Raw genomic sequence first — 10093 nt, 5'->3', positions numbered from 1 at the left:
TTTTTGGGATTTCCCCCCAGACGGGGATTTGGAGCCCAAAAAGCCGGACATTTCCGGGAAAATCCGGACGTATGGTAACCCTACCATATACCAGCTTTGGTTCTAGGGGGAGGGATAGCTTGGTGGTTTGAGCATTGGCCTGCTAAACCCAGGGTTGTGAGTTCAATCATTGAGGGGGCTATTTAGGGATCTGAGGCAAAAAATTGGTCCTGTTAGTGAAGGCAGGGAACTAGACTCAATGACCTTTCAAGGTCCCTTCCAGCTCTATGAGATAGGTACTCATATCTATGAGATATCTCCATATATATGTGTAACATGACTAATTACAGATCAAATCCATCATCTGAATAAAGTAATTTCCTCCTCTCTATCTTTTGAATCTAAACAAACTTCTAGTTGGGTGACAATCTCATGAAGTTTAATAGTTGTTTCATTGGCATAACCTACACACCATTTCTGAAAATTGTCATATCTGATTTTGCTTAAATCTTTTGCCAGTATAGTCTATGTTATCAATGGAGATGTAAATGCACTGAATCAGTATTCTGGTGTGAGTGATCAAAGGTTCTGGTTTTTCCATCAGAGTAATTCTGGAAGCTGGTCCTGGACTCACAGCTTCTTCATCCTTAAAGATAATGTGGTGCAGGCATAAGTAAAAGAGGAAAAATTTCTAGATTTAAATTAAAATTAGTTTATTTGAACATGAATAAAAATTGAGCATTTACAACTCATTTCACTCACAAACCAAGAAAAGAATTCTTTGCCAATGGGTGTTACTGTTCATTTGCAAACATAGACGTTCTTATCTTTGCCTTGGCAGAACACCCAGAATTAATTATCACACTCCCTTTTTGCAAAAGCAAAACAATGAAAGAAAGAAAAAAATTTTTTTTTCTTGAGTTAATTTCTGGTTGCCAAAGTGGGAATTGATCCATTACTGATGGTGCTTATACCCATATTACCCCCACCACAGTTTATTGTGGAGACCTACCATGGAGATCTCCTCAGCAGCAAAGAAGTGTATGCAGCTGTATCCTTTTAAAAGTTCTCTGTGGCTTGAGCCACCCACACTGTGGAAACAGCATTTTTACCATTCTTGGTCCTAATGCATCTTCAGAAATGGACTCAGGATTGGTCTATGTGAAATACTGATACAAATGACTTACTCAACAGTATATTCAATAAATAGTAACGAATGCAAGAGAACTTTCAGCATTTCTTAAATCAGTGATGTGCCAATGTCTGAGAACAATATATTCTCACAAGCATGAGGTGCCTTCTTCAGAGCAGGACTTTTCAGAGCCACATGCTTTTGGAGGTTACACCAAAGAGTCAGTCTAAGAGTGATCATATGAAGTTTAAGGTAGTACCCAGGTGCAACTGCCCTTTTTCTAATACAATATTGTAACATGGAAAGTTGAATTAAGCTTGAAAATCAGAAAATGCATTGTTTCTGCGCCAGAATCAAAGGGTCTGTCAATTGCAGACATGAAAATAAGTTGCTGTTTCCAACATTATCTAGGGAAGGAAAAAACTTTAGGGATCAGATACTTGGCTCCACTAGGTCTGCTTTGTGCTGCTCAGGTGGAGCAAAGAAGCACTAAAGTCAGCTTATCTGGCCAGTGGAGGATTCTTCCTATGTGGGGAAGCCAGAGGCAGTGTAGAACCTCTGTAGCAGTTTATGGTAAGGCCACTTCTGTCCCATACAATCGCACCACAGCCTGTTTGGATGTAGCCCAGGATCAGGACCTAAATATGAAAAGTACATTGTTTCAAACTTTTAGCAAGGTTGCATTTTATCAGAAAGGTACCCCTATCTTCTTATAGCCACGGGTGACCTTAGCCTTGTACCCCATATGTTGGAGAATTTACTCGGTGCCATCCTGGACCTTCATTCACTGGCTGTGACTCCTTTATGTGTAGAGAGTACAGATCCTCCCATGTCCTTTTTTACTGACCTTAGGTGTTTGCAAACCATTTACCCCACCAGATTCCTCAACCTCTCCCAAAGGTGCACAACCCTTTATTTGCAATATTTTGCTGTAATGGTGTATTGTCTCAGGCTTTGTTTTGACTGGGAAAAATGATTGTATTTGGTTGGCTTAACAAGAGCCAACTAAACCCAACCTAAACTTGACCTCTTTCCTGGTGTAGACGCAGGGGAGCACCTTAGTTGCAGGCTACAGCTCAGTCAGCTAAATCAAGCTACCAGGTATCACCCTGGTTCTAGAGTCAGAATAGATACAATTTTATTCATGAGTAAATAGTGGTGAGTTTCACCCATTTGCACCAGCAAAGAATTTAGTCCAGAATGTTCAGGTTACTATACCAAAAATGTTTTCAGTTTGACATGTTATTGGAGCCTACTGATAATAAAAGGCATTTGTAATTTCATTCTTTTCTTGCTAAAGAGTGAGCGGAGCTACAATGCAAAAGCTGTGTGTGTTTTCTTATAGTCAACCTTTAAAATTTGTGAGCAATTGGCTAGGCAAACAATATTGCCACCAAGTTATTTAACTCTGAGACCTACAGTAAGATAATGATGTGTTTGGTGATGCTGCACAATTCAATATTAACAATGCTATAAAATACGTTCTGGGGTAACAATGTGGGGGATATCACTCCCTTGATCTGGTGATTTTATAAATCAGTTATTTCAAAATCAGTGATTTTATAAATACCATCATTTTGTTCCCCCAACCTACACCCAGACTGACCATAGTCATGAAGTAGCTCTGTGTACAAGAGATGGGAGTGGATCAAAACATCAAAGCCCTGCACCAGAGGAGAATGTGAATGTGACGATATTAGGGGACATAATACTTAAAGCAAAATAGAATCATTCCCCCACACTTTGTCAAATTACAAACCTTTCTGTGCAAGGTTTGTTATTAAATTTTTAAAACTTGCAACCAATGAACAAGAAAAGATCAACAGCCTAATCCCAAACCCACCAAACTCAACAGGACTCTTTCCTCCCTAGTCAATGGACTTTGGATCAGGCCCTAAATGCTTGGTCCTTACAAATCCAAATGTAATATAAAACATGAGGGCAGATTAACAGCTAAGCCTTCCCAGAGAGAACCAGGATAGTAAAGAGGACTTTGTTGTTTACATGTCTATAGTACAGCATGAGAAAGCAAACTTGGAACTGGGTGGTTGAGAGAACCCATGGCTAATTCATGTTGAATAGAGGGTGGAGAGAATGATTCAGTAAAACTCCATCTTACTGAAAGATAAGGCATGTGATTGTGAAAAGTGCTAAATAAAATGGATTATCAAGTAGTGCATTTTGGCACGAGCTAATGTGGCATTAATATAAATACAGAAATTCATGCCAATAGCTGTATGTAGTGATGCCAATAATTTTGTAGCTATGGAAAGGACCCTGGACATTTCCTGAACATTAAAGAATCAGTGCCATTTGCCAAGAGGAAGTCTTCAGGTCATTTTAATCTTGAGTTGTGACATCACTAGTAGAAAAATGATATTATTTACAAGGTATTAGAAAATTGGTCACCCATCATGAAAGAGCAACATTAAAAGAACATGACAGTGACTTTGGGCCTGATCTACAGCCCACTGAAGTCATGGGCTAACTACCAAAATCCATCAGGCCCCTTTATAACGTCATGTGCCTGACCCAGCAACACTGAAGTCACAAGAGTTTTGCCATTGATTCAGTAGGTGCAAGATCATGCCCTACATGATCCGTTTATTCAGGCACAGTATGTAATGTATAGCACTTGTAAAATGCAGCAAAGTAAAATTATTGTTATGGCATTATAGGTTTGGGAGCTTGGTTTTGTTTGGGGGGGTTGGGGTGGGGGTTGTTTGATTGTCTTTTGTTTTCATTTTAAAGCCCACAATATGCTTGTTTAAATGATTCATTTACCATTACAATCTCAAAAGATGTTTCAACCAAAATAAAACAGAGTCAGCCCCTGACACCTGATTGTGTCTGGTAATAAACAGAAATAGAAACAGAAAATAATTTATTTTTTTAAATGATGTTGGTTAGAGACCTCCACTAGCTTTACTTGGGCTATTGATGTAGGAGTTTACACTGCTTGGGTCAGCAATGAAGAATACCATACTTAAAAATTAAGGAACTTTTTCCATACCACCTCTGGGACCCACAGCACCTGCTTAAAAGACAATAACAAATGTTAATATGTAATGTGAACCTCAATGTTTCGCTAGAGGGAGTTTTAGGAGTCAATTGTGATACAATAGCTTTATATAATGGCTTTCTGGCTCTCATATCCTGAGGCTAGCCCTTCTCACAACACTCAAAGGAATTACTTCACCCAGGGATGGAATAAATTATGTACTGAGGTAATCTTACATGCTGTGTGTGGCCACATCACCACTTACTTATGCACAGACCATGTAGGGCCTGATAAAAAACTCATTGGAGTCAATAGAAAGGCTCCCGTTGACTTCAGTAAGCTTTGAATCAGTCCCAGTCTGCTGTGGGTGAGAATTTGAGCTGTGGCATATGCCTGAATCCTATATTTGAAGATTCACATGCTTTCACAACAGGAAGCCAGAATTTGGCCCATAAAGTACATTTATCTGATAAAACAGTGGTCTGTTTGCTTTTTGCTGTAGTAGCTTGTTTTCACTTATGACCCCAAATCAGGAAACAAACTCAAATATCCAAAGGATAAAGGCCAGCGTATGAACTCACCGTGCCATCTAGCTCCAGGTCACTGTCTATTAATATTTTAGAGCCAAATTCCATGATCCTTAAATCGAGCAAAATTACCATCTACATCAATGGAAATTTTGCTCAGTTAAGGACTCCAAATTTTGGCCCTCAATCAATTATTTGACCCTTGATAGGGGACTGAGCTCAGAGTCAGGAAGCCTGGGTTCTGTTCCTGGTTCTGCAACTGACCTGCTGCATGATCGTGGGCAAATACTTCACCTTTCTGTGCCTCTGTTTCACCTCCCACCCTTTGTCTGTCTTGTCTGTTCAAACTGTAAACTCATCAGGGCAGGTACTGTCTCTCTCACTGTGTTTACACAACCCCTAGCACAATGGGGACCCAATCCCAGTTGAGACCGCTGAGCACTACTGTAGTACAGATAACAATAATGCCCATGTATGAGCATGGAATTGTCTTTTCTATGATCCAGGAGGGCTCAGGACATAGTTTGTAGAGGTACAGTGCATGAATCTGGTAAATGTTTCGGTCAAAATGTGTTAACGTTTTTATATTACATTTATATTTATTTACATTTTAAAACACAGTAAATATTATAAGTAATCTGCATTTAAAGTGTACCGGTGCAGTTTGGAAAACCTGCTTGAAACTAAGAGGAAACAATTCAGCCCCATAATAATTATGGTAGTTCAGGGTATGAGGTTTTTTATTTCCCCATTCTTTTGACAGCTCAAGTCAATACACACACATATGTCAATAGAACATTTAATTTGCACACCTGCGCTGTTCATTCTGTCCTAAGCAAAAAGTATCCATTCAGCCATACAATAAATGGACATAAATCTTCATTGAAAGCTAGGAGTTAACGCAAAGAGGCAAAGCCACTGATATCAGACACATCAATACCAAAATGGAAAATGCATTTACATTTTGATTTTAAACTAGTACTACGGTGAATTTTCTGTGTTTATAAAGCTTCCCTGATACAAAGTGCCCCAGACAGCATCATATTATCATACGTGTTCTTCTATCTTTCATTCAGTACACTATACATCTAAGTGAGATTTCATCTTAATACATGTTCAGGGTAGATATTACATTATGATGGCACTTAGACAATGGCCTTTGTTTAGTTATAACCTCATGAGATTTACCATATGCTCCAGCTGTCTCTAGACAGCATGACTTGCTGTGCCTTGTTTATTTTAACCTTTCAGGATTTCAAAAGCATATCAGAGGTAAGATTTACAGTAGTGAAACAAAAACACATAGTATAGTTCCAGGGAGCACAATGAAAGTCCCTGTATACTCTGCTGCTACTACATTACCCCTAATCTGGAAATATGTCAAACATTTATTTCAGCCATTAGGTGACTCTTCAAATTAATTTGACAAGAACTACTGATCAGATACAGTTAATCTGTTAGCCAGCTAATTATTTTTTTCCTAGAGACAGGCAAGATATGAATTTAGAGCTGCAGCAAAGTCTGAATCCTATGAATGAACTCAATGATTCCCCACTCAATGGCTTGTAAACAATGACAAAATACAAGGTCATACATCTAGCAACAAAACATATAGGTCATGCTTACAGGATTGGGGACTGTGATGGGGTATTTACCCGACACATGCCCTGAAAGGATCAATATTAGCCAGAGAGGACAATTAACCCCCCTGAGCGCACCTGGAGGTGGGCCAGGCCTAGTTAGAGATAAAGCCCAGCTGGGGAAGAGCTGGAGATTTTGTTTTTGCCCCCCCCCCCTTCCTTCCAATGGGCTGCATGAGCCCAGCTGGAAAGAGGAAACAAGGAGTGCCCTTTTTCTGGAAAGCCGTTTGAAGGAAGGCTGAGAAGCAGAAAGAGAAAATCACATTGGCTACTCCCAGGGTGAGCTGGAGGCTGGACCCTTGAGGAGCTGAAGCCTGTGAACACTTGAGTGAGGGGAGGAGTGGGACAGTCCCTAGTCAGTAGGGAAGCTGGAGGCACTAGAACCTGGGGTGAGGTCTGAGTAGGGTGACCATATTTCCCTATGCTGAACATGGGACACCTGGTAAAATTACTCGTATTCAAGTGACTTCAATGGCAATCAATCAAAACTCGGCAGTACAAATGTTAAAATTAACATCAAGTTGACTGAGCCCCCGTTAAAAAGAAATACTGAGTAGTTGGATTCTTTTATTAACCCTTACCCCCACCCCACACACACACACACGGGGAGAGGTGACACACACACTACCATACACCTCTCTCACACAGGAGGGGTGACCAACCAACCCAACCCTTCCTGCCCAGCACTCTCCACCCTCCATGCTTGGCTGGGCCCCCGGAACGGACCCGCCTCTCCTGGTACCTGGCGCCGCGTCTTCCCAAGGCAACACGTGGGGAGGCACACAGGATCACATGCCCCCACTCCCCAGATTTCTGCCAGGGTTCACACCAGAATGTAGCCAGCACTGTGCAGAAGGGAAGGGACAGGAGCTGGTTCCAGCCACTGGGGAGGTGGGGGTAAGGCATGACCTAGCCCATGTCTTTGCAGAGTTCATCTCTTCTTCTCCCCCTCTCCTCCCCGTGGCTCAAAGCAGCTTGTCCTTTCCTGTCCATACAGTGTCAAAAGGCAGCTAACACCTCCAGGCTGCTGCTGGCCACCGACATACCCCAGCCATCTCCTGTCCCCCAGCTACAGCGTGGGCAGGAAGGGGTTAAGCCCTAAGGATGCATTGTGCACCAGGGCCCAAGGAACCTGAATGCAGGGGCTTCAGCAAACCCAGCCAGAGAGGTGGCTCAGCAGGGGAGGGGGCCTAGGGGACAGAGTAGCCCTGCGCTCCCTGGGGCAGGACCCAGGGTTGGGAAGTGGGAGGGTAAAGTTGGTGCTAATCCCTTGCCCCGGGGGCTGCTGTGGAGCCTGCAGGTTTGGGGCATGAACAGGCTGGAAATCGCTTTCCCGCACACCCACACTCCAGAGCTTAGCTGAGGAGTGGAGCGGCTTCCCCATGCCAGGGCTGTGCGGGGCTTTGGCACACGCCGGGCTCGGCTCAGCTCCTCCTGGCCAGCTCCCTGGGCCAGAGGGTCTTGGGCTTTCCCAGGGCACCGGCCCAGCCAAAGGCAGTGGGGGAAGGAAGGAACCTGCCAGCCAGGGGCTGGTTCTCCACACAGCGCTGGGAGTGGGATGCGCCATGCCGAGCAGATATGGAAGAGCAGTGGGGCTGGGGGGGGGGGGGGAGATGAAGGGGCAAAGCAGGGAGAGGACAGAGGAGCACGTAAAGGGCCGATGGGTGGGCAGCAGAGGCGACACATAACCGGCCACTGCCTGGCACCTGTCAGCACTCACCAGCCACCGCAGCACGAAGTCAGAGACAGCCAGAGATAGACGGGGCGTGGGGCCTTGCTGGCCGAGAGCTGGCATGCAGCCGGGGCTGCACTGATGGCCCAGCAGGGGGAGTGGCCAGCCCCATGCGCTGCATCTTCACCCCGCCACCAGCCTTGCACACTCACCCCCATGATCGGCCACTTCCCCCCCACACACACACACTCACTGGTGGACGGGCGGCTGGCGAGCAGGGATCTGGCCAGCAGCAGGACCCACCGGTACTGATGGAGGCAGGGGGGAGACAGAAAATATGGGACAATTTGCCCATTTTTAAGAAAAAGTCGGGACACCTGGAGGAGGGCTTAAATACGGGACTCTCTCTTTAAAAATGGAACATCTGGTCACACTAAGTCTGAGGAAAAGACTTCAGTAGTTGAGATGTACCTGTGAGGAAAAGACAGCCTGCTAAGCCTGGCTGGGTTGATGGTTTGGTTGTGTTCACGTTTTTGTTAGACATTGGGAAAAGCCCTTCCAGGGCCTCAGAGTCGGACTCTGTAAAGTGATCTGGCTGAAAGGCCAGATCACTCCTATGGCCGGAGCAGGCCAAAAGAAGATGGGGGGCGGGGACTGAGGCAAAAGGTGCTGCAAAGCCGATCCAACTAGGAGGGGGCACACTGGTGTGGCAGCTCTGCTACAGGGACTGTATCCTGAAAAGCAGTGACTTAGAATAGGGCTTGAGGGTCATGGTGGATAACCAACTGAACATGAGTCACCAGGGTGATGCTGTGGCCAAAAAGGGCTAATACAATACTTGGAAACAGAGATATATGAAATAGAAGTAGGGAGGTGATAGTAAGCCTGTAAATGGCATTAGTGAGAACATTACTGGAACCGTGTGTCCCGTTCCAGTGTCCACACTTCAAAAAGGATATGGAAAAATTGGAGAGGGTTCAGGGAAGTGCCACAAGAATTATTTGAGGTCTGGAAAACCTGCCATATAGTGAGGGATTTAAGGAGCTCAATTTATTTCACTTCCGAAGAGAAGGTTAAGAGGAATCTTGATCCCAGTTAAGTACCTACACAGGGAGGAGGTCTCTGATAGCAGAGGACTCTGTAATGTAGCACACAAAGGCATAACAAGATTCCTGGCTGGAAGCTGAAACTAAAATGCAAACTAGAAATCATTCATTACAAATCATTCTTATGGCTCTCCTGTTTATGTGTACTACGTGTCAGCATGTTTAATCCATGTACATGTGCACACCCTTCCTGATGAGCCAGCAGCCTGTAGTACTGTATCCCTTGAATCAGATATCCAAGTCAACATTGACCACAAACTGGAAAGAAGGCCCCTTTATACAGTCTACTCCCACATTAAGGCCCCTTTGTACTGTCAAAGTGCTGGAAAGGGGCATTAGTATACAAGAAAATTGTTTATAGTATTTGTTTGTGGGGGGGGAAATACTTATAGGTCTGTTCACGTATAACTAAGCCTCTGCGCGTAAACTTCAAATCATTTGAGAGGAGAAAATACACACACGCCTCCTTGGCCACAGCTAACCCCTAAAAGTTGACTTTGTCACTTGTGGCAATGCAATGCCCATCCATTTACTTGGCTGCAGCCAAATAGGACTGTGTTTAAATCATTAAAGAATTATTGGATTTTCCTCCCTTTTTGAGGAAGGCAGCCTGCTTTTAAAATACTTTGCCATTATCACTGGTGTTCTCTGTACCAGACACACACATCTCCCCTTCCACTCTAAAGACCAATGTGGTTCTCTTCATGTGCTCCCCTTTCTCTCTCACACACACATACAAACACACACACACACACACACTGGTTCTCTTCATGTGCTCCCCTTTTACACACACACACACGTCATTTTCAGATCTTTCAACTGCCTCTTGCTCCCAGGGCCGGCTCCAGGCACCAGCTTCTCAAGAAGGTGCTTGGGGCGGCCGTTCCGGACAGGGGCGGCAGTTCCAGGTATTCGGCGGCAATTCGGCGGACGGTCCCTCACTCCGCCTGGGAGTGAAGGACCTCCCGCCGAATTGCCGCCGCAGATCACGATCGCGTCTTTTTTTAGATCGCGGCTTTTTTTTTTTTTTTTTTTT

The sequence above is a fragment of the Terrapene carolina genome, unplaced genomic scaffold, assembly GCF_002925995.2.
Source record: "Terrapene carolina triunguis isolate 2854851 unplaced genomic scaffold, T_m_triunguis-2.0 Scaffold31, whole genome shotgun sequence".
Taxonomy (NCBI): Eukaryota; Metazoa; Chordata; order Testudines; family Emydidae; genus Terrapene; species Terrapene triunguis.
The sequence above is the reverse complement of the archived record's forward strand: the minus strand, read 5'-3'. Positions refer to the sequence as shown.